The sequence below is a fragment of the Perca fluviatilis genome, chromosome 11 (assembly GCF_010015445.1).
Source record: "Perca fluviatilis chromosome 11, GENO_Pfluv_1.0, whole genome shotgun sequence".
Taxonomy (NCBI): domain Eukaryota; kingdom Metazoa; phylum Chordata; class Actinopteri; order Perciformes; family Percidae; genus Perca; species Perca fluviatilis.
The window spans coordinates 17,334,394-17,359,682 of NC_053122.1; the positions used below are offsets into that span (position 1 = coordinate 17,334,394).

Below are 25,289 nucleotides of genomic sequence, written 5' to 3' on the forward strand. Positions count from 1 at the left end.
CAAGGTTAAACTAAGACAAACAGCATGCTATCCTGAGCCAGAGGGGGACCGAGTCGACTGATCTTGCACAAGAAGACCACACCAAGACCACTGGGGGCCTATTAGGGGCTACAGAATGTAGGGCCTTGTCATGCATTCACTCTATTTATGCCTCTCAGTTGTCTTTTAAATAATGCATTTCTGTTTAACCAGTCCTGCTTTTTTAAACGCAGCACCTGGCACACTTTGGTATTCCACAGTTTGCTCTCTCCCAGGGCACAGATTTTTATAAGGCTTTGTGAGGGGGCTTTGGTTCAGAGATGTGAGGGGATGATATGACTGAATTGAGAGCTGCTGCATGACAATGATGTTAGTTGGAAGAATGGCTGGTTTGTATTGTGTAGCAGCTGGAACACATATAATGTATAATGAAATAGGAGAGAAGATGATAAAGAAATAAAAGCACGTATGAAAAAGGTATTTTAACAATATTTACACTTTAGTAATACGGTTATTAATTTTGTTGTATTATACATTTTCATTATTTTAGCATTTGTATCTTAGTGTACATGAGAATATTTCTACCAACAGGAGGGCAAGGGCATGATTGTAATTCTTTGCACGTTTCATTTCTTGTTTGTGTGCATTCTCAAGTTGAGTATTTTTAAATTTAAAGTTTGCTACGTGTTGCAGATCTGAGTTCAAATGTATGCAGCTAATGAGATCTCTCAAAGGCCTATTAGAGAAAGTGCTCTGGCCACTCTGATGCGGGTGGTTAACACCCTCCCCCCAATGGACCTTTGATTCTGACCCAGTTTGTAGGAAAAGCAAAATTAGGTGAATGCTACTAGGTTGATTCTCTCATTAGTTCTGACCTGTGTTAGGCTTGGACACTACAGACCTTTGACAGAAAGCCTGTGTGAAAAACCGAGGATGTGGAGTTTGATAGAAGTGTGGGTTAGGATCTAGTGCTTTTGTAATTTGACCCATACTGTACTACAGTAGGGACTTAAAGACAGAAAGTACTTGTCTCATCTGAGTTGACTATTAATAAGCTATTTTTTTTTTTGAATCTGTGCTAAGTGACTAGAGCACCATTTTAATCACAGTAAATGTAGTGTATCTAATAATATATACATTCAAATAAATCACAACAATGTACTGTAAAGTTTAGGTGATAAGTAATCAATTGTAATTTGCTGCAAGGTGTTTGTTTGATGTCATAATGAGCACTACTAATCAATTACTCTGACAGTAACTTTGACATTGAAGCAAACAGTGGGGAGTTAATGAATACAATTTCAAAATATATATAAACCTTTGTGATACTCTAATTCCAAGAATCAAAATGAAACTTCCAAATTTCTCCCTCCCACAGCATTGCTACAGTATGATTGGTTATCAAACACATCTTCTGAATCACAGAAGGCGGCACAGTGTGGGGGCGTCTCACTCTGCAGTAGTACAAAAGTCCTGAGATGGGCCTCGGATGGAAATAGAGATAATTAAACAGGTTTTACAGTCATTCCATTTCACACTGCTGGAACCTGAGGAACATTGTCCCTCAGACCTCAGACTAATGACAGACTGTAGACTCACGGGCAATCAAGTCAACAGGATAAAGTTCAACATCAAATATGGACAAGGTACCCTGCAGGGCTGGGGAAAACAGTCTGGTTTGTTGAAATACAACTCTGGTTGTCTAAACCGAAAGGAACTCAAATATTGACTGTCAAAACTTGTTTTATGTTGTTTTGGATGCTCAAGGCACTTTGATATGGTATGTATGACAGGATGGAAAGTTGGGTACAAACCAGCTGGGATTTGGAAGAGACCAAACTTTTGCAAAATGGGATAACCTGTACCACAAATCACCCTCCTTTACTTTGTGAAGTTTCCTCCAAAATCAACACCAGCAGATGTCACCAGAAGCAAAAGTCTTTCCACAGAGGGGACTAGAGGAAAAATGTGTTAAGGAGAAGGAACTTATGTTTAAAAAAGGTGCCTTAACTGGTAAATTTAACAAGATTAATACTAAGTATTAAAGACCACTTAATTACAAGATTTCTGGTTTTTTTTAAAAGAAAGTTATAGAGAAATAAAAGGCAGAAGATTGCATGCACACACATCTTCCCTATGAGGAGATTACATGTCTTAGCTGGTAAAGCCATTTTGAAACCTGTTCAGTACAAAAGCAAACATCAATAATAAAGGTATTAAGAATTTTAATCAAGGACTTATTTAACATGGTAATTGCTGGTGACAAAAGCAAAGGACCACATGATTAAATACTCAACCACAGTTCTGCATCCTTTATTAGTAGTATAATTTACCGCAGTCCCCTACAGATTCACTCCTGGTATTCAGGGGAGGTAGTATCACTGATTTTCAAAGCACCTCTGTCAGACAAATGTTTAGCATATTCAACACCCCAGGATCAATATGTTGTCGGGGAATAGCGTCTCTCACGCTCCACAATTAATTCACTGATGTCGACCTCTGGCTTGAGTTTTAGTGAAGCCAACATCATCGGCCTGCTGATGGGACAGAGATGGACATAAAGCGAATGACCTGTTTTAATACTCCTCATCAAAGCCAACAATAAAAGATCAAATGGGGCAGGAACAACCAGGATCTCTCACAATGACCTTAAAGTAAGACGCTAAATGTCGTGTAGGTTGTGACAAAGGTCAGTTTGCTATTGATTCTTTCCGCAGCAAGTCTCAGCAACATTTCCTGTTATGCTTTGATGGGTGGCAATGTAGGCCTTTGGGAGGATTTTTTAATAGCATACCATACCACAGTAAGGGTATACTTATACAGTCCATCAAGGGCGGACTGCATGTAAAAACACATACCACATCACACAGAATGGCCCATCAAAAGTGCAATATAGCATATTTATTCAGCCAAATTTAAAATGTGGTTGACAACTTATACAAGTATACTATTGAGGAATAATTCTGTATACCATCATCTCAATCACAAAATGGACGGAATAACAGGAGTTTTATTTTTCAAATTAGTTATTTAAGTTTATAAAAATCATAAGTTTGCAAAGGATTTTATTAACAACACATTCAAACAAATCTGATTTACTTTTTTAATACTGCCCATCTGTCCATCCATAAACGTCCCATTCCTACAACTTTGAAAAGTCTGACTCATCCACCATTAAATACCATCACACAATGTCTGCCATACATGTTCAGTAATTTGCTTGTGCTCTATTTGTAATTACAATATTTCCAGTGCCACTTTGGCGCAAAGCAGCTGATTACTAAGTGCTGACATTATACTACAGCATGTTGATGTAAGCACAAGTCAGATTGTTGCGCTTGTTATCAAACTTGTTATAATTTTATCAAATTAATGATTCATACATTGGCATTTTGTCACCTCTCCTTCATGACTAATTGTTTGCTGTTTCAAAATTTCATTAGCGAAAATGTAATGAATAGATGATATCTGAACACATCTCTTTCTACTGAACCAGCCATTGTTAGACACATCAAACATGAGTTGGCATGATGCATTGAAGCTAAAATCATGTTGATACCACATCGGAATTAAAATATTTTGTAAGACTTTATGTCTGCTTAATATCATAGCAAAAGTTATTTCAGTGTTGTTGTAAGAATCATTAGGCCACAATTTACCACCTTTACTCAGTGCATTTAGGCATGTAGACATGGTCAAGACAATCTGCTGAAGCTCAAACCAGGCATCAGAACGGAGAAGAAAGGTGATTTAAGCAACTTTGAACGTGGCATGGTTGTTGATGCCACTCCTGTCAGTTAAGAACAAAAACCTGAGGCTACAATTGACACAGACTCTCCAAAATAGGATAATAGACGGTTGGAAAAACGTGGACTGGTCTGATGAGTCTTGATTTCTGCTGCAACATTCAGATGTTGGGGTTGGAATTTGACGTTAACAACATGAAGATGGATACATCCTGCCTTGTACAGTTCATGCTGGTGGTATGTATATATATATATAATGTTTTTTCTGAACATTAATAGTGATTGTTGCTTATTAATTCCTTGTTAGGGATGGTAGTAGGATAGTGGTAACCAAATAGTAACAACTACGTGGTTTAGATAAAATAATAAACTTGGGGTGAGCTTGTAATACTACGAAAAAAGAGGGTCAGGTTTTATTTTATTTTTCCTTTAAAACTAGAGAATAAGACGTTCAGAAGTAAACCCACATCGCCCATCACCTCTAGTCGTCAATGATCCAGGGATTAGCCTCTGCCGGTTATCTGAAGCCACCGATGACAAAGATAGAAAGAACTAGGCAGATTAGATGAGAGTGGTATATTTTTGTACTCTCTGATCGGGTGAAGGAAATGATGGATGGACTAATACCTGCCTGCGTCTCTCTCCTGTCCTGGCTTGGGCTTTATTGAGGTCTTTAGATTCACTTATCTGCAGCCCCCCAGGTTATCTCTCTCTACTCCTTCAATGACAAGTGCCACCTCAGAGAAGCCCTGCAGATGCTCTTTTCCCTAAACAAAGGAATTCACACTCCTGCTTCATCTGTCTTTCGTGATGCAGATCGAGCATGAAGCGTATGTTTTGCTCAGTTTCACAACCAACACATTCATTTTGTTGTTGTATTAGGGAGATCATTAACTGATCGCAAATTGCAAAGTAACCTGGTTGTTAACACAGAGTTGATTCAACCCTAACCTAAATGCGAATGTTTTGCAACTGAGAGCCTGATGAAAATTTCACTCTATTGTTCTGACTATATGACTGATAATCAATGTTTTCATTTTTTGTTTTCTTATCTAATTCTGCACATTGGACGACAACCAAATAAGCAGCAATACCTTTGCATGGGTTTGAACATCTGTGTTTGATGATTGTCAATATTGTGCCAGTTGTCCTTGTTTTCTGCTGCCAGTGCAAACACACAAACGGTGGAAACTGAGGTGGCAATTCAGTTCCGTTTGATTTGAGTTTATCCTTTTGACCAGGCTGTATTTAAACAAATGGTGTAATCTCACTGACTGGCATCTGTAAGGGGTGACCCAACACAATTACTGGTGCTTACATGCAAGCTGTACTTCAGCTAGAATTAGTGTTGTGTTTTGAGGAGACTTTTTTGTTCTCTGTTATTTTGTTTTGTTGAGGAAGTTGAGAGAGACACATTTTGCAAGCCAAATTTGTATATCCATTTTACTTTTCCAGGCACGTGAGAGTAAAGTTTGAGCACTTCTGCATATCTGTCTTTGCACGAAAATAGCATTTGCAGGTTTTGGTGTATCGAAAAACAACCTTAGTAACTCCTACAGTTTCCTTGGTCATCCTATTTAATCAGATGGAAGCCACAGAGAGGATGCTTATCTACCTACCCTCCCACTGCCCCGAGGACGAGTAGCTCCACTTTTCCCCATATGAGGCTGGATGGTGTCATTATCTGGGATTAGGTCCACATCCCAACCACCACCACCAGGCATGACTCGATTGAGTATTGACAGCATTGACTGCTGCCTCTCATCTATGATGATAAACCAACTGCTGCCATCTGGTGATAGATTCATTAATATAAATATGTCCCAGCATGCAACACACATACAAACCTTAAGAGAAGACAATACACTCTGGTTTTTATTCATTTACCCAGTACAAATTAAAACTGTCATCATTTCTAATTAGTCTGGGCTGACACAGAAAGATTTTACTGCTGTGTGGGTTATACAGAGTAACTGCACCAAGAGGGGCCTTTTATATGGGCGGATATTATAAAACCACATACTAAGAAGTGTTACAGCTAAACCTTCCACTCCAGCACACTTTAACCTTAGAAGTAACATTTATATAAGAATCTATGTCAAGAAGTTGCAGGAAAGTTTGCCAGACAGTTTGCAAGTGTGACACTTTGCAAAGAGAAGACAGGAACACAGTGATGTCACCTGGCCCGCTTACTTCAGATGTCCCGGCTTCTCTGCCTCAGATGGGGAGTTGTTTTAAGGGACGCCCTAGGGCTAAGGCGTCTCAAAGAACTCCAAGAAAATACCCTTGACCGCCTCAAGAGCACTTCCTCTTTAAAGTGCAAGTGCATTCAAACAAAGAACACTTACTTAGCTGACTGTGTAGCGTCCACAATAATAGAAAATATTTATATAGGAATTGTATGGTCATACATTGACAAATGGGACTTTAAAGCTTTAGTGCGTAACTTTTTCATAATAAAGAACACTTGTTACATTCAAGCCATTGCCAAATCAGTTGATACAAAGCTAATTAAAACTACCAGCTCCGCAAAACTCTCTCTGTATTTCGAAGTATGGCTATGTTTAGAAAATGGTGTCGTTCGGCGACTTTTGCGCGCAGAAGCTCAAGTGAAGATAATTACCCCTTCTGAAGAGCCCATCATGTTTTTTTAACCCTCCGTGTCCTCCTTGGCTACAAGCAACTGCGTGGAGGATGGGTGGGGTCGGAGGTGTGTGATCACGGAAGGCTTGCGTCATGTGGATGCACCACCAGTGTTGTTGTCATTACTAAGAATTCCTCATGGGGGCGACAGAAACTACGCCTTTAAATCTCAGGAGGCGAAGGCTTAAAAATCTATCACAGATACAAAAGTAAACCTAAATGTATTTCTGTAATAACACATGTCTCAATGTTTGAGTCTGACAGATTTGTAATTTGACTTATTGCTGCTGTTATCAATATTATTTAATGACTGTGTGTGAAAGAGGTCATTCTGATTAACCCACTTACGAATGTGGTCACACTGTATGGATCGCTTTTACACAAGGCTGAGATCAGATCACAAAGCAAGAATTGGATTGCATCACTAAGTGTTCTGCATCTGGCAATTACATGCATTTTTTCATATTTATATATCTAGATGACTGACCTGACTCTTCCTACACAACAAGTTGCACAACTAATGTATCATAGTAATGAAAAATAAAGCCACCGATTGAATGTTGAATGTAAAGAGGGAGGAGAGGAGGTGACCCTTTAAAGAACATTTTAAAATCAATGTTTGAAAGATATTTGGTTATCTTATATATATATATATATATATATATATATATATATATATATATATGAATGTAATGCAGTTCTTATTGAGGAAGTTAATAGTTTTGAGAGATATGTAAAAAATATTTGTCTAAAAGTATGGGAAACTGCTGGATCAGCACTGTCATGCATTATGAAGATTAAACTTGCAAAGAGGAGCTTTTTCTTTAAAGAATCTGCCAACTTACATCAATGCATTCTCTGAATCCAATCTAGAACTAGCAGCCATGGTGACAGTCACTGAGCAAAGGAGAAACAATCGGCTTAAACTCTGGGAAGAATACAGCCCTATTCCACAGAAATGGATGAAATTTGTTTAACAGAGCAGGTGTTAGACAAAACAATTATTTCCTCAAGATATTTTTGACATTAAATACACACCAGGCACTGATATCCAAGTAATTACTGTGTGGCACAGCTCTTTTAAACCTTCTTTAAAAACATAAAAAAACTATTCCCAGTCTGCAAATTTCAACCTTAAATTCATCATGAGTTGAAGGACAATGGCAGATGAAACATTATCCATCTGTTCTGCGTCCACTTGCACTTCTCCCTCTGCCTCTCTCCTTCCTTCCCCTGGTGAGGCTGTGGCGACCTGCGCATTACAAGTAGAAGGCTGATGATTACATTGTTGGACAGAGAGCGATGCTCATGGTGCTGTAATCCCAGCAGTAATCAATATCTCTGGCCGCTTCCCAGTCCCATCCCTTCTACTGCATGTAAAATATCCCGGAGCAACACTCAGCCCAAACTTTAATTATTCTCTCAAAGTCATCAGTGGCTGGAAACAACACTGGTCTTGGGCATACTACAAATGAATCACAGTGTTTGTTTAGGGTCGTTTTGCGACACCAGGGACTGCGACGATAAATGATAGCCACTGTTGAGATTTCTATGTTGGAAGCGTTTATTGAAAATTTGAAAAGCATTGTGCAATCGAGAAAACAACCTTTAAAGATAAAAACCACCATGTCTAGGTCCAAATGAAATTAAATAGCATGTTCAGATAGATATCTGCTCTGTATGTTACAATATATGTATATTCTCTTTCTTGTTTTATGAACTCAAATGTAACCTTTTTATGTCAAAGTCACTCACCACTTATCTCACACTGTAGACATTACCCTGTAATATACTTAGGAGATGATGATGAGTCCAAGATACCTTTTTTAAGCACAAAACTTAGAAAGTGATGATGGAAGAGCTGGAAGCTAAATTTAGATGACTGCCTGCTACATATTTTATCTCTGCTCATCGTGTAACGGCACGCTAGGGAGAGGTCAGCAGTCCAGCACTGAGGCAACTTCCGCACCACCATGTAGCACTGTAGTCGCCAGGAAATGTTACACGCAGGTCGAATCAGTTTCTGCAAAGCATAATGCAAGAGAGCATTACACACCTTACAAACCTTGAATGTCTTATTTTTTTTTTATTCTACTTAATGTTTTGCATTGTTACTTTTTTGTTTTGTTTTCCCAGTATGCAGCGCCGGCCCAAGGCATAAACGAACTAAGCGGCTGCTTGGGGCCCCCAGGCCACCAGAGGGCCCCCAATCGAGTGTTGTTTTTCTTGTTAACATTCGCGCGCGGTCCCATCTGGGCCTCGTAGTTCAGAATGGGCCCAGCCCTCCCCGCGGCGTTTGCCATGGAGATACACAAACAACATGGCAGCGACAGCGGCTAATATTAGTTATTTTCTTAACTAGTTATTTCATTATTTATTTCAACTGTAATCTCCACGAAATGACCGGCAGCACATGGTGCTCTTTACCCGGCTCAAAGTCACCTATTCTCGAATAACTGAACTACACTAACCACTGACCTGATGGAGCGAGTATTGGACGGAGCACCATGGAGCACCGTCAGCTGTTGAGACCCGGTGTTGAGGAACTCGGTTGCAGCTCAACACATTTTTTTTTTTTTTTTACCGCTAGTTACTACGAAGGAGCTTGCTACAGGTATGCTACACTCATGAGACCATGGCATGTTAATGTACGTTACTCAAAAACAGGAGCAAGTCAAACTACTAAACAACTAAAGTCAAAATTAATTGAATTTTTACTGAGGAACGAGAAGTGAATTACCTGTATGTGTGAAAACAGCTTTATCTCACGCATCAGTTGATGTTGATAGCATAATTATATAATTTGTTGAATATATAGCATAATATCTTTAATTATCTTAAAATTTGTCATTCTTTTACGGAGGGCGCCCCCTCAATACAATGGTAGGGAAAACACTCAAATGAATTTGCATAAAATTGGCGTAAATAATCATAATGGTATACATGTCCCTTGTGTGTGTGTGTGTGTGTGTGTGTGTGTGTGTGTGTGTGTGTGTGTGTGTGTGTGTGTGTGTGTGAGATCTTGTCATTTATTTGTCATCTGCAGATTGATTTTAAGTAGGGGGGAAGAATCGATTTAAATCATGAATCTGATTTTTTGTGAAAGAAATCAGGGATTTTTTTTGAGGGCATATCGCCCAGCCCTACTTCCTACTAACACAGTGTATGTCCGGCAAACCCACAGCTGACTTGGACTTGGACTTAGTCGGCTGATTGTTAACGGTTAATAAGTGGTTAACACGGGCGGGCTATCGGTCAGGACAAAAAATCTAAATATGCATCCCTATCAGGATAAATAGAGAACATGAAGTCCTGTGGGATTGAACGTGTTGTTTGGCCCTGAAGCCCAAGTAGTTGTATGAAGTCACTACCTTATTAAGTCAAAAAGCAAAAGGCTATGAATCTGAACAAATTTAAGTATTGCCCTTCTCAAGCTGACCATCCCAAAAATGCACCAGAATACAGGAAATCACATCTATCACATTCAAAATTTTCTGGGGGAGCACCCCAGACCCCCCCCCCTCACGGTTTGCACCCACTTTTGCACAAATAGAGTAGGGGGGGAGGGTCCTTATGCATCTGTGCCCAGGGGGACAGTAGTTCATACTCTGTCACTTTATTAATACATAACCTCACTGTATTAATTTATAATGTAACATTATAGCGTGACATTTGTGTCAATAATCGTCAAGCACAGGTGACTCCGCGTGGTGGGAGGGGGGGCCCCCAAATCAAATTCTTGCCAAAAGGCTCGGGCCGGCGCTGCCAGTATGCACTCTATTAACGTAAATTTATAAAAGTATTCAGAGGCTGCAAACAGGTTAAAAGCTATTAGGGATCGTTTGGTATTTATGGAATGGACCACCGGAGGAAAATAGGGGAGGGTCATGTCTTTTTATTCTTTGTTGAGGGGAGGGTCATCCAACATTTTTTTGTCCGGGCAGGGGGGGGGAGGGGGGTTACCCAACTTTTGTATTCATAGAAAAAGCAAGTGGCTTGTTTGGTGCATATTTTTCCATGTAGCTCTCAGTCTCAGCCCTCCTTCGCTACCAGATGGGTCTGACCCATGATTTGGCTGTGGGGCACGGGGAGCACTGGCCCCCTGGTGGCTGAAACAGATAATTGCATTGTTTAAAAAATGAGTGGAATAATTACGTCTGGCATGACCAGATAATTTATAAATATCTTAGCTAAATAACATAAAACAACTAAATGGTGGTAGGTAATACGTCTGATTTCATATACTGCTTTAGTAAAAAACATATTACCTGGCTGACGACGGGAGCAGCAAGATGTAAAAAATGAAAATGAATGTTGGTAGTCTGGACATCTTACCGTGCCAAGGTTACAATAAAGGTTTCCTAAATGCCACATTTGATGTCAGCTTACTAATTGATTGCAGGTGTTGTGTAGATTTGGACTTTTATACATTTATTCCACTTTGTTTAAACGGCGAAGTGGAGGAAGCCTATTGACGAGTCCATAGCAACCAGTTTGTGTGTTGAATGTTACCCAGAGTGCTTTGCTGAATGGTCTCAATGTTTTATTGTTGTATTTCATGTGAATACTAGTTTACTAGAGGAGTAACTTATTATTTGAAGTAATGCAGTAATGCAGGCAGTGTGCATTTAGTTTCCATGCTTATTGTGTTTCCACAACAATGTTGGTGAGTAAATCTACTGAAATGGCCACCACACCATAAAGGAGGAGTGGGATGCATCAGATGAGAAAGCAGAGGTTTAATCATGTATGTCATTGCTGTAAAAAAAGCAATAATAATTTTTGCTAATTGCAAACAAGTACAGAAGGTATTGATACATTTTTGAGGGAGGGTCATGTCTTTTTTAGAAATAGTTTTTTGGGGGTCATAGAAAAATCATTACTGGCGAGGGGAGGATCGTGTCTATTTTGACTAAAGGTCCCAAAACTCATCTGGTGGCCCCTGAAATAAATAGCAAACAGTCCCTTACCTAGGTGTTTGGCCTCAGTGCCCTAACTAAACAAAATGTATTTTCTTCCAGCCTTTATTTATGTAGATGCAGCTATTGATCATGCTCACAAGGAAATTATGTCTCTAGGCTTCAATGCTAGTAGGTGGGCCGGGACATTAATCAGGAAATCAATTGTGCTGTCGATTGGCCTGACTGTGTTGGGAAAAGGATTGCAATCTGAGAACTCAGTTGGATTAGAGTGAGAAGCTACTTATACTGCACTTACACAGCAATATTACAGTTTGTAAGGAATTTGAAGTATCATTTAAAGTGCTAAACAGCTTTGTTGGCTTACAGCATATACATATACTTTCTGCTTACGCTATATCACAGCACTAGAATGTAGAATCATTGGTCATTATATGTTAGACAGCAACTACTGGGTTTTTGTAGTTTTGTAGTCTGTGATGTAGACCTTTAATGTTACTATCAAAAACACATTAGTGAGCTACATGGATAGTTGACATATTTTATTTAACATGAAAATAGTTTATTTTGAGACAATCTCATATAAATCATCCTGCTGCTGTAAATACTAACTAAAGCACCAAATGCATATTCATCTGTGGCTGAAAATTGTCCCCAAGAAATGCACTATTTACTGGTGTATGTACAGTAAACTCTACAGCAAACCTCTTTTCAGGAAATTGCTTAGCTATATATAAAAAAAAGATAATCTATATGCCTTTGTTTAGAATGATTATAATCAATTGTGTTGTTTCTCAGTATTTATTTTTACCACACATTAGATAAAATACTAATAAGCCCATTGTATTTTTAGATTGTTGTCAGTGCAATACAATGCCACAATAACCTCAACATGCACTATTTGCTCAACAGCGAATCTATCCAGTGTAACTCCTACATCTACCCTTTCTTGCCACAAATTGAGATGTAAGGTGCAGTAGTTCAAACATTAACACCACATTGCATCAACATGCAGACCACATGTGGTTGGAATAATGAACAAGAGAACAACAATGCCACTGTTCTTAGGATTCTTTTTGTTTCCCTCACCATCACAAGGCTCTTTGACATGCTATGAATCACTGGCGCCTCTCATTCCATCTGTCAATCTGTCTCTGTTTCTATCTCTCCTTGCCTGGGTTTCTCTCTTCCTCTGGACAGCTTTAAACATACCAGCTCCTGTCGACAGCTACATCTGTCTTTGAGGGCTGGTCATTGGAAAAACATGAAGAAAAAAACGTATTCTAAAAAAGGATTCACAAATTTATCAACTGGGTAACTTGTGACATGGCTAGACATTTTACTGCATCTTTCAGAAGCTGTTCACTAATTTTACAAACTCATGGCAATCCCACAGTATTACCTTTTTAAACGTTCTCTTGGACACACAAGCATTCTCCTAGTTAGGGAGGAGTATGCACAATGAAAAGAACGTGCAGAAACAAGTTTGATTGCACCGAATCTGTCAGGGAGGATCATTATCTCTAGAAAGTTTCCCACAGTGAGCAGCTGGGAAATTGTCAAAAACCATCTTGTTGTGGATGCAAATGAAAACCTTTGAACTCCACTTTATGTATGTAGGTGTTTATGGCTGTCAGTCACCATTAAGATTTTGAGTGTTTAGCAAATTTCTCTCATTTCTAGTCATCTTCTGTTGTTTGCATGCTGCAATGCTGTAGAAAGATTTTGCCATATTTCCTTTAAAAAGATATTATGATTAGGAGATTTGTGCATATCTTTCCAAATGTTGAACCGCACACAGAAGTCGAACACAATCTTGTTTGTCATTATGTGATTTCTTTTACTAATGAAGGCTTTGGACTAAAATTGAACTGATGAGGCAACACACTGTTAGTCAAACTGGACTTCCTGGATTGTATTTCATTTTCTCACCAGTAACTGAAGCAACACCAATACCGCCGCTTTTGTTTTTTTTAAATGCAAGGCTGTCTTTGGTCTAAACAGCCACAAATGCAATGTTGGCTTTGCTTTTGTTTCTTTGTTTTTAAAAATGAGAATAGTTGAAAATGAGAAAAATAATTCATTACAGCTTCATTACAGCAGTTGTTTCAGTATCTACTTTATGTCACAAAATAGCTGACAACCAACACTGAATATTGGAAAATATTTTGTTAAACCGTTAAGAAGGGTGATTTAGCAATGTATCATTCAGGTTTTGAGCATATTTTTTATCCAAAGCGACATACAATTGCTATATATGTCAGAGGTCGCACGCTTCTGGAGCAACTAGGGATTAAGTGTCTTGCTCAAGGACACATTGGTAGATGTATCGCAGTGGAAATTGAACCTGGGGTTTCCCCCACCAAAGACATGTGTCATATCCAGTGCACCAGCACCACCCCAGCTAGATGCTGTTCATAACAATTTAAACTTAATTTTTGTTGCAAATTAGTTGAATATGAACTTATAAAATATAAAATCTTCTAGGAGATTGACAGTAGAGAGTACATAACACACCACCATATGCAGACATACATATAAATACAACGTGTAGTTGTTCTCACATTAACATACTGAATAATAGCAGTTAAACAGTTCATTTCAAATCTAATTTACAATCTCTGTCTTGTTCCGTCAAACATTTGAAAGTGTAATTGTTTAGTTTAGGTTTCTGTACTATACCGTGTCTGTTAAAGCATTTATGTCACCCTTTGTGTTTACATAATAAATATGGTTCTTTTGTTAACTTCCAAAATTATTAATTCTTTTCTGTTGTATATTCATATGGCAGCATCTTTGTATTACAAACTAAAGGCTGTACACAGTTGAGTCCGTCTAGTCTGAGTGCAGTGGATGCTTTATGTGAGAACCTCATGAGTGTCGGAGTAAACACATGGGCACAAATGTTTCCTGCTAAAGCAGTGATCGACATTTTTCATGGATCTCTTTTTCTACAGAAACATTTTAGATATTTCATGTATGATGGTTTTTCTTTTATACAATCATTTATTATTCTTCGAGGGAAAAACTCTGTTTCTGTCTCTCACACACTGACAAATGTGTAAAGCTTCCCTGCAGTTTGGTTGACTCCTGTGTGAAAGATGGATGTGATGGAGGCTCCCTGATGTTTGAGTTGTGACATATTTGGAGCACAATGTTGAGAGATCTTATGTATGTTATGAGATGTGGAGATTGGTGGAGATTGGTGAACTCTGAATTTATACATTTTAACATCCTGACAATGAACTAATCAACTCGAAACAAATCAACTCTTTAGGTCACAGAGTTGAATAGCAAGTACTGCTAATTTTAAACTTGAATAACAAAGTCAAATTTAACTGTGATGTTGATCATGAGGTTGATGTTACAGTTATTTGGAGGGGTTGTGTATATGGTCAAAAATACAGTAGCTAAAAAAATACAATATAATAACTCCAAATAAAACAGATTAAAATGCCCCAAAATCGGCAAATAAAGACTAAAGTCTAAAATTGACCCAGGGAAGAGATAAATGGTATTGGTACTTCAATGCTGAATGTTAATTTATTACACTGCATGAAAAGTGGGATTTTCGTCAGTATGCGGCACTGTAGATTGTCGTGGAACTTCAGGTTTATGGCTGTGTACGGCAATTTACAGGCAACACCGAAAACTGCCGTGAATTGTCGGAAATTGACGTGGGCCTTGCTTGGCAGTTGTCCCCCCATGACCCCCCCTCCCTCTAGTTCTAGGGGAGGCTTTCACATGTAAATTAAAATGCTGTGAGCTATACAAATGCAAATCAGGGTAGCAGGGGGAGTTTTACCCCAGGTGACATTTTTCTAAAAGGTATTAACTTAATTTTAAGAAAATCTCTTAAAATAGATCAGATTCAGTATAGCCTAATTGTAGACTCTTTAGTAGATTTATTTGATGAAAGTATGCTAGATTAATTACTGTGTATGTCATTAGTAATGACTAATTAGATGTAAAAAAAGATACACAAAATAATTTATTTCAACAATTAGTTTTAATCAGGCTTTGCCACAAAAGGTAAAATGTGCAATCCATGATTCATTCACAGTCTCAACCCCTGTACATAGTGACATGACTACAGTGATCTTTCTTTCGTCTTGCTCATCCAACATTGTCTGGTGGAATGGAGACAGAGGCTCCACTGTACAGTTTTCTAAGAGAAGTCTTTCTGCTGACACCAGAATGTGCTTCACATAAAGCATATCAGCTTTGTCATTGCATGACAAGGTCCCAACCATTTGTGTTCTTAAAATACAGGCGAATGCAGCACCATATTCACATGTCCATGACATATGAAGCTGTTGGCTCTGCTCAAATGGCCTCATAATCTAGACATCAATTGTCCTATTGTTATTAAACTTTCCCAGTATTCCATTAAATCTCACTGTAATTCACCTCCACACCAGTGTGTGCGCTGTTCGCGCCCTGCTGGTTAATCTGCTCCTCTTTGTCTCTCTCTATCACTCTACCCCCGTCCTCACTGCTACCATTTGAAAATAGCGGCGGGAGATTGCGGGAGATGAGTCCGAGAGTTACAGCAAAAGCTTCCGAAAAATGGGAATATTTCAGGCCAACTGGTAAAAGAGTTATCTGTACACTGTCAAACTTCACTTGGAAACACACAGGAGTTGTTCAAGACATTTGGAGCGATTTTTTCTCTCCTCCATGTCACCTCCGCAGTCTTCACAACTCGGAGACAAACTGTAGCAGGCGCTACTAACCGGAGCAAGGGTAAGATTTAAAGAATATGCTTTCATTGAATGAACTTCATTAATTTTTCTGTATAAGGACATAGATACCGATCTTAACCGTATTTTTTTTTTTTTTTTTTTAACAGACTAACCTATATGACCTATATTTGCTCGGAGCTGTCTGCCGGTCCAGATTTACATGACGCTGATAATTACGCCATTGTGTGTAAGTATTTTTTACTTTTTCATCTTTCCTTGTTTAATTTTACTGTAACTTATGTTTTTTTTAATTCATGCACATCCACTCTCATTTAATTGTTTTCCAGCTGCCTGTAAGACATATTACAAGACAGCACGCAGGAGCTTCAGCTAGAAACAACCAGATGTGGCATCACGGGAATATTTTTCAGGTGCATTCATAGATGTGTTGTGTCCGTAAGCAGTGCATTGCGCAGTACTGATTGTGTTTATTGATTGATTTTACAGCTGCTGGAAGCGAGACAGAGTGTGCTGGCTGTGGGTGAGGTGGACATTTGGAAGTGCGCCACCATAGACTTCCAGGACAACGCACCACAGACGTCTGATAAATGGACAGAATTTAGACCGAATGCTGCCGGTGTTATAGCCCTACTGGTTTCTACACTAACTGGTTTCCGTATGTTGTGTTTACCTAACAGCTGCCGATGTGGTCAGCCTGTGTCACCAGATTCGTCACATAATCACAAACATATTACTGGTGATTTTCAAATCGTTTCCCAGATCTACTGTCGCAAAAATGTTTGTCTAAGTAATCGCCACATCACAGCCACCTACAACAACAAAAAAAGATCTAAAAACAATATAATCATTTAAGTTCGGGTCGAGCTGGTTTCGATCTTGTGGCATAAATATAATAGTTAACACCTAAGTCGGCAGTTCTACACAGTGAGCTATCAAAGCTCTGAATGAAGTTGCTTCCAATCACCTATCTATTAGCTACGTCATCACCCAGGTAACAATTTGATTTGAGCTGATCTAAAACAACTGGTTACCTGGGCTTAGTTGAGGAAATACCCGATGGTAGTTTTCACGTTTCTTTCCTCACATCTACGGCCATATGGACTACTACTACTTCATCACAGCCACCTACTAAGCTACACATTGGGACTGATACATATGTTTTAACAGTAACGATAACTCGTGGTCTAATATTGTCGATATAGGCTACACAATTGTTACCACCGAGTCACAGAAAAGTGGTAGTAGACTGCATGACTCAGTTTGAATGCATGGTCTTCATGATTTACAGTCATCGTCTCTCCTTCTGTGTAACCTATATGGTATGGCATATAGTAGCCTAATATATACCTCAGAATTTGCAAAATAACGGCTTGTAATACAGTGTTAACCTACTTGAGTTTGGCCGCGAATTAACCAAGCATGTTAATGTGTCTCTAATCGAATCATTCCATCCAAACTGATGTAAAGTTGTTCTGAAATCTAACTCCGACACAGCAAAGTAGCTATTAGTATTTTTTAATGAGCTTATTCATCTTTAGTGATAGGAGTTTCTCTCTGGGTTTAACCCAGTGCGCCCCTTGTCGACAAAATAAAACACCAGCATATGACAACATGAGAAACATCACATTCATAGCCTTAATTATTACAAGCCACTTCCAAAAACTAATATAGGTTACATAATGTGATTGTGGACATTACGCTATAGCCTACATTTAAAAAGTGTTGATAGAGGAATCGCAACAGAGTCGGGTATAGCCTACGCCGAAGGGAGGCTACAATATTACAATGAGGAAATTATAGGCCTATTATTGTTTCAGATCAACCCAAAACAAAATGTTCCTTTGATGTTAGCAATCACTGGGAGGCGATTAAGGCATATATACAGATCAACTTTCTTTTTCGCCTTTCTTGCAATTGTACTGATTCGTTATGAATGCGTTTTTGGAAGTGGCTTGTAATAATTAAGGCTATGAATGTGATGTTTCTCATGTTGTAATTGCTGGTGTTTATTTTGTCCACAAGGGGCGCACTGGGTTAAACCTGGTGATGGGACGTTTTGACACCGAGGCAACCGAAGCTTGTATCACTCCGCAAAGCACACTGGTTCGAAACCCAGTGTTGGAGCTTGTATCGAATTGAAATAAGACGATTGATGACGTCCGAAGCTTCCGAACGTCACTGAGACTCGGATGGGTTTGCTGTCACTGATTCGCGTAACAATTGCCGTTTAGATTCACTGGAACATCGCGGGTTTTATGAGTGTGGCTTGCAATTTATTTGATTAGCCTATTAATAGAAATTAGCCTATACTTACATACACCTGTACGTAATTCTACATAGCGGTAGAACGTGGCATTGTTGCTGCAGTTTATTGAATCCATATTTAGCCTAATTAAACATAGGCCTACTTACATTCAAATCCTGATCACAGTAGTTTATATATAGTTTATATATTATAATGTTATATCCAAACATTCAAACATAGGTTTTATATTTTTAATTCCGTCATGTCATGTTCATGTCATTTAACCCTTGTGTTGACTCCGGGTCACATTGAACCGTTTTTTTTTAATTTTTGGTTTATATCAGAAAATATGGGGCATAGAAATAAGCTGAAAATGTGTAGAAGAAAAATTTAACAATTTAAAACGTTGGAAAAAGCTTAAACAAACCGTGAAAAAAAGGCATCAAAAACGTCGGGAAAAAGTGTTTCTTTCAAGGTTGACGGGAAGAAAACACAAGGGTTAATTCAAGTTCAGTCATGTCGTGCCATATGCATGTGTCCATTCTGTCTCTCCTACGTTTGTGTTGAAAGCTTCATTTGGCTGTGTCGAGTTCATTGCCGCTGTCATTTCTGCTGCCTGACCATTAGATGTCACTGTGTTGTCTTCGATGCTTTGATGCTTCGGATCATTTTGCAATACAATCAGGAAGAAGCTTCAGAGGCTTCACAGGGCTTCGTTCGCCCATCACTAGTTAAACCCAGAGAGAAACTCCTATCACTGAAGATGAATAAGCTCATTAAAAAATACTAATAGCTACTTTGCTGTGTCGGAGTTAGATTTCAGAACAACTTTACATCAGTTTGGATGGAATGATTCGATTAGAGACACATTAACATGCTTGGTTAATTCGCGGCCAAACTCAAGTAGGTTAACACTGTATTACAAGCCGTTATTTTGCAAATTCTGAGGTATATATTAGGCTACTATATGTCATACCATATAGGTTACACAGAAGGAGAGACGATGACTGTAAATCATGAAGACCATGCATTCAAACTGAGTCATGCAGCCTACTACCACTTTTCTGTGACTCGGTGGTAACAATTGTGTAGCCTATATCGACAGTATTAGACCACGAGTTATCGTTACTGTTAAAACATATGTATCAGTCCCAATGTGTAGCTTAGTAGGTGGCTGTGATGAAGTAGTAGTAGTCCATATGGCCGTAGATGTGAGGAAAGAAACGTGAAAACTACCATCGGGTATTTCCTCAACTAAGCCCAGGTAACCAGTTGTTTTAGATCAGCTCAAATCAAATTGTTACCTGGGTGATGACGTAGCTAATAGATAGGTGATTGGAAGCAACTTCATCCAGAGCTATAATAGCTCACTGTGTAGAGCTGCCGACTTAGGTGTTAACTATTATATTTATGCCACAAGATCGAAACCAGCTCGACCCGAACTTGAAAATTTTTTTTTTTTTGTTGTAGGTGGCTGTGATGTGGCGATTACTTAGACAAACATTTTTGCGACAGTAGATCTGGGAAACGATTTGAAAATCACCAGTAATATGTTTGTGATTATGTGACGAATCTGGTGACACAGGCGGACCACATCGGCAGCGGTTAGGTAAACACAACATACGGAAACCAGTTAGTGTAGAAACCAGTAGGGCTATAACACCGGTTACCAACAGCTCCGAGCCGGCCGCGGGTTAGATGTGGACGGTGCTGCTTCTCGTGAGCGAGGGATATTTGTTGTGTGTGCTGTGTGTCTCCGATGCTCTGTACAGTTTTTTTCTGAATGCGTTTGCGTTTTGTGTCAATAAAGCTCTATCTTTGAATAAACCGCACGTTCCTGGCAAATCATTTTAACTATGATAATCATGACATGAATATACAACATAGTATATATGAAATAAATATAATAAATAAATATATATATAAATATAATTTTATTATAATAATGGCCCAGGTTGACCAATAACCTAACCCGTGACAGACCTGTCAACCAATCACGAGAGATTTTTCTTGTTTAAAAGTAGTGGTTTCAGCCAATAGTGAGTGAGGAAATTTCAGCCAGGCCAGACGTTCTCTGGCCAGGCGTCTATTCATATTCTAATTAGACCCATTAACACCTCCGCGGGGGCTCTCCACATACGTCATGGTTCGTTTCCGACAATATGTGGCACAGACGAACGTGATGTTCGCAGACTGTAAATTGTCGATAACTGCCGAAAATTAGGGGGATTTCCGGGCGTTTACAGGCATTTACGGGGACGGAAATCCCACTTTTCATGCAGTGTTAGCTCTTTATCTCCAGTGAAAATGATAGCATACTATGCATTGTGTGTATTGTGTTCATGGGCGGATTATGAGACAATATCGATGCATATCAACAGGATTTCCTTGTCTGTGACCACCTCTGAGGCCCCTTAGACATAGCTTATATTGCTGTTGTTTTGTACTTGCTTTGAGTTCTCCCCACAGGGTTAAAGGGCACATATTGCATAGAGTACCCAGCCCCTCCAAAGTCCTGAAGATACACTGAGGTATGGAGCTAGATTTGTTTCTTTATTACATGCGAGAAAATAAATGATCTGAGAGGAAAAAAAAAGTTTGAGAGCAAAAGTTATCACACTGATAGCAAAAAAGCATTTTATGAGAGAAAAAAAAATATTTGAGAGAAAAAGTTTTCATACCAACAGCAAAAAATAATAATATTTGAGACTAAAAAAAGTTTTGAGAGAAAGTATTTTCTCATAGAACATAAAAAAATATAAATTTGAAATTTTTTAAATTATTTCTGAGAAAAGAAAATCTCTCTCAAAATACTTTTTTAAACTCTCAAATATATATTTTTTTGCTAAGTGCGAAAACGTTTTCTCAAAAAAAAAAAAGTGTTTCTCTCAAAAACGTTTTCTTCTTGCTCTCAAAACCTAAGTCTTTGCTCTCGATGCAATTTCTTGCTCTCGTGTCAGGATTTTGCTCTCGCTGTGAAAATAATGTCGATGGGGGGGGCCACGTTCCTATTGGCCAGTCGGGTGAGCACCGTCTTGTCTTGGGAGTCGAACTGAATCATTACACTGGCTGAGCAAGCTCAGCATCACTGAAGATTAAACATTAAATAGGCTAACCCTAAATGTAAGCTAGTTTGCCATTACTGATGCGTTTGTCAGATTGACATGGACAAAGAATAGCACTCATATTTATGAATGTGTATTATATTATTAGCATGCTAATTGCTAGAAAAGCTAATCACTAATTAGCCATCATGCTAGGTAAACTTGCAAACTCACCTGGTTTGTACCATTTTTAAATCAAATGCCAAATGAATATGTTGATTTAGATAGTTTCACTCCTTATTTAGTGAGCTAGTTTCTACCTTTGCCCTTGCTAGCCTCAAAGCACCTGAAGAGTAACTGCTTGATCATCATATACAACCTCCTGTACAACTTTCAGCTAGTCTGCATGGAAGGTGGCAACCCTATAGCTAGCCAACGTTAGATAGTGATTGATATACCGTTTGAAAGTGTCCCACCTAGTTTTGTGTAAAATAGTCTTTGTATGGTTGTTGCACACTATGGTTGTTGAAAACATACCCCATGAAATGAGACGCCACTTGGGTACATCATCATATATACTTAGGTCTGTTTGCAATCAATATTTCTATACACTGCATGGTGTGTTTATCTGTTTCAGTTATCACTGTTTTGAATGTCATTGATGTTCAGAAACACTTTGTTAAAAAAAGTCTTTATTTCCCAAAAAAATAAACATAACATGCAAAAACATTATAGAAAAATGTAGAGAACCATTATCAACTATTAGAACAATAACTTAGATGTCACACTAAAAAAGGCACTCAAATGTATAAAACTAAAAGACACACAAGACCACAAACAAACAAAACTACAGCTATTCTGAAATTCCAGACCATAGTGTGATGCCTGTTGGCCAGTAACCTTTCCCTCCAACCCCATTTCTTTCATTAGTGTCCTGTATCATAACCAACAACAATGTACAGGTACATGAACAGGAATGAATTACACATGATTACTGCTCGTTCTCAGCCAGAAAGTGGATCAGCTGCTGGGTTTCCTCCGGCGTCCCTGTGTGATACAGGACAGTATATGTAAAGCATGTGTCTCCAAAGCAAGTAGTGTTATGCACTGATATCAAACTAATTTCGCTGCTAATGGAGTTTAGTTAACAATGTAGACATGCATGCAGTCAAGGCAGAGAAATGCGGGACTGTTGTGCAAATCAGCAATGTAACGTTAACGTTAGCATAGCAAGCTAGCGATTTTTAAAAACGTTTCAGTTACAAATATAGTTACAAATATCTATGTACATGATTGTGTAGAGCACAAAACAAGACTGTCGTAATTTTTAAATCAATTCTTTAAGCCGAAAATACTTACATTTATGGGTCTCTCTGGTCGACCTGGCAGCCATTGTTCCTTGTTGCGCAATGTATCTGGATACCCCTGGCTGGCATTGCTCAGCCAGTGTAATGATTCAGTTCGACTCCCAAGACAAGACGGTGCTCACCCGACTGGCCAATAGGAACGTGGCCCCGCCCATGACATTATTTTCACAGCGAGAGCAAAATCCTGACACGAGAGCAAGAAATTGCATCGAGAGCAAAGACTTAGGTTTTGAGAGCAAGAAGAAAAACGTTTTGAGAGAAACACTTTTTTTTTTTTGAGAAAATGTTTTCACACTGATAGCAAAAAATATATATTTGAGAGTTTAAAAAAGTATTTTGAGAGAGATTTTCTTTTCTCAGAAATAATTTAAAAAATTTCAAATTTATATTTTTTTATGTTCTATGAGAAAATACTTTCTCTCAAAACTTTTTTTAGTCTCAAATATTATTATTTTTTGCTGTTGGTATGAAAACTTTTTCTCTCAAATATTTTTTTTTCTCTCATAAAATGCTTTTTTGCTATCAGTGTGATAACTTTTGCTCTCAAACTTTTTTTTTCCTCTCAGATCATTTATTTTCTCGCATGTAATAAAGAAACAAATCTAGCTCCATACTTCACACAGAGGCTCTCTTATGGGCCCATGGGCCCACTAGGCCTGTTTGGTAATCCACCCATGATTGTGTTACTATGTAAGTTCACCACTGGCGCACACTCTGTCCACTCACTCGGTGAAGAGTAGGTTTACTCTGTGTATCATTGCTGCTTCGAAAAAGTCCCACAAATATAACAATATCACTTTGATTCACAAGTTGCAAAATTATCTCCTAATAATCTTGTGCAACTGTGTATAATGTTTTTATATCGGACTATTTTGCATCAGAAATACATGCTTTGTACAGAAACAGCAGAAATAATGTCCAAACTTAACAAACTGTATCTGTAAAGGTTTGACCTCAAATGTGTTTGAGTTTAGTCCTTCAATATCCACTTGTGATCACTTAAGTCTGGTTAAGGTATGATTGAGGTTACACAACTAAAACCATATATTTAAAGGAATAACAATTGATTTTATCAACCTCTTGTGGGCAGCAGAACAAGCTATAACCACAACAGTGACAAGTTATCACCTTGTTATCACCACAAAAAGTCATTAGGGCGAAGGTTTCGCAACAATTGTGCAACAATTTAATGAAAACAAAACTTTTGTCTCTACATTCAGCGGAAGGATCAGCACTCTTTCTTATCAGGTGCATATTCAGTATATTTACTCTTTTGTTAAGAAAAGGAGTTACAAGCACACATGTTTCATTCTCACGGCCCTATCTTGCACTCAGCGCAAGTGCCTTTGTACACCGACGCATGTATCATTCCTATTTTGCACCCCACGCACAGCGGACTTTTCCCTCCACAGTCGCACGTCGGTAAATTAGGGAATGTATTTGCGCTCCCGGGGGCGGTTCAGCGAAAAGAGGAGGCGTGTTCCAGCGCAAACGTTCCCTGGTGCTATTCTGCAGTTTCAGAAAACAATTCCGCCACTGACCAGGAAAAACCTGGTCTAAAGTCAGTGGCGCTAGTCTAAAGTCAGTAGCACGTTATTCAGATGCTATTTTAGGGGTGCATGCTTGGCCATAATGTAGCGTGTGCCCAACGCGCATACACTTCTCTCATCTACACGGATGGAGCGGGTGGACAGAGATGGAGTGGGGGGAGGAGGAAGGGGCACAGCAGGTGCAGGTGGTGCGTTTGGAGGCCCACGCTCCATGGCTGCAGCAATCCTCTCCAGACTTGAGGAGATGCGCCCGAGAGGCCGCAGCAACGTCGCCACCCGGCCAAGACGGGCATTTATTACTTTGCCGCATCTCGGACAGCTCCCGCTAGCTTGCGCCAGGCAAATCCGCCGTCATAATAGCAATCCGCCATGGAACAAGCGCGCCTGCTCTTAAAGGGAATGTGAGATGACGCTCTGATTGGTTATTTTCACGTTACGCCCAAACCACACCTAGCTACTTCAGACCAACCCATTTAAGATTTGCGTCGGGTGCAAGACTCATTTATCCCGCCGGTATAATAGCAACAGCGGCCAAGATCCGCCCACAAAGCTGCTTGCATTTTGCGTTTCACACTTGCGTTTCAGATCGTTAAAATAGGGTCCTCAGTGTGCAGGCTCCTTTTTTGTCCTCTTTTTGTGGTAATGTTCTAAAGACATGCCCCTACAACTAACAACATAACGTGAATAATTGGTGTTGTTCCTTAAGGAAAGATAATTGGAAGGGCAATGGCCTGGAATATGAAAATAGAAAATCAGCCTGAAACATTTTTAAAATTAATATTTTTTTATTTACAATACTTTTTTCAGCACAGATAGAAGTTATTACGTTATCATTTCAGCATATTGTACCAGGCTTTTATATGTCTGTAAATGGATTTGGATTTAAATATTTTTATTTTAAGTTTATTAATCCCTTTGCTGGTTTGATCCTCCTAAATGATTTATATACAGTAGTGTATATAAATGTGGAAATGCATCTATAATATCAAACAAAAGAATTCAAGGCTTTTTTACATTACCATTTAGAGTCATGGAAGAGTTAATCCCCAAAATATCAATTTGCAGCTCACAATGTGAAAACCACAATGCA

At 38.8% G+C, this 25,289-nt stretch overlaps 1 long non-coding RNA gene across 1 annotated transcript; it reads right to left on the reverse strand.

Annotated features, from left to right (window-relative positions):
• Positions 1–21,957: 21,957 nt before the first annotated feature.
• LOC120568661 lies at positions 21,958–22,816 on the reverse strand. Its single transcript, XR_005640743.1, has 2 exons — positions 22,642–22,816; positions 21,958–22,329 (listed from the first exon to the last, which is right to left on the reverse strand). It is a non-coding gene; the product is annotated as an uncharacterized LOC120568661 (long non-coding RNA).
• Between the last annotated feature and the right edge of the window lie 2,473 nt (positions 22,817–25,289).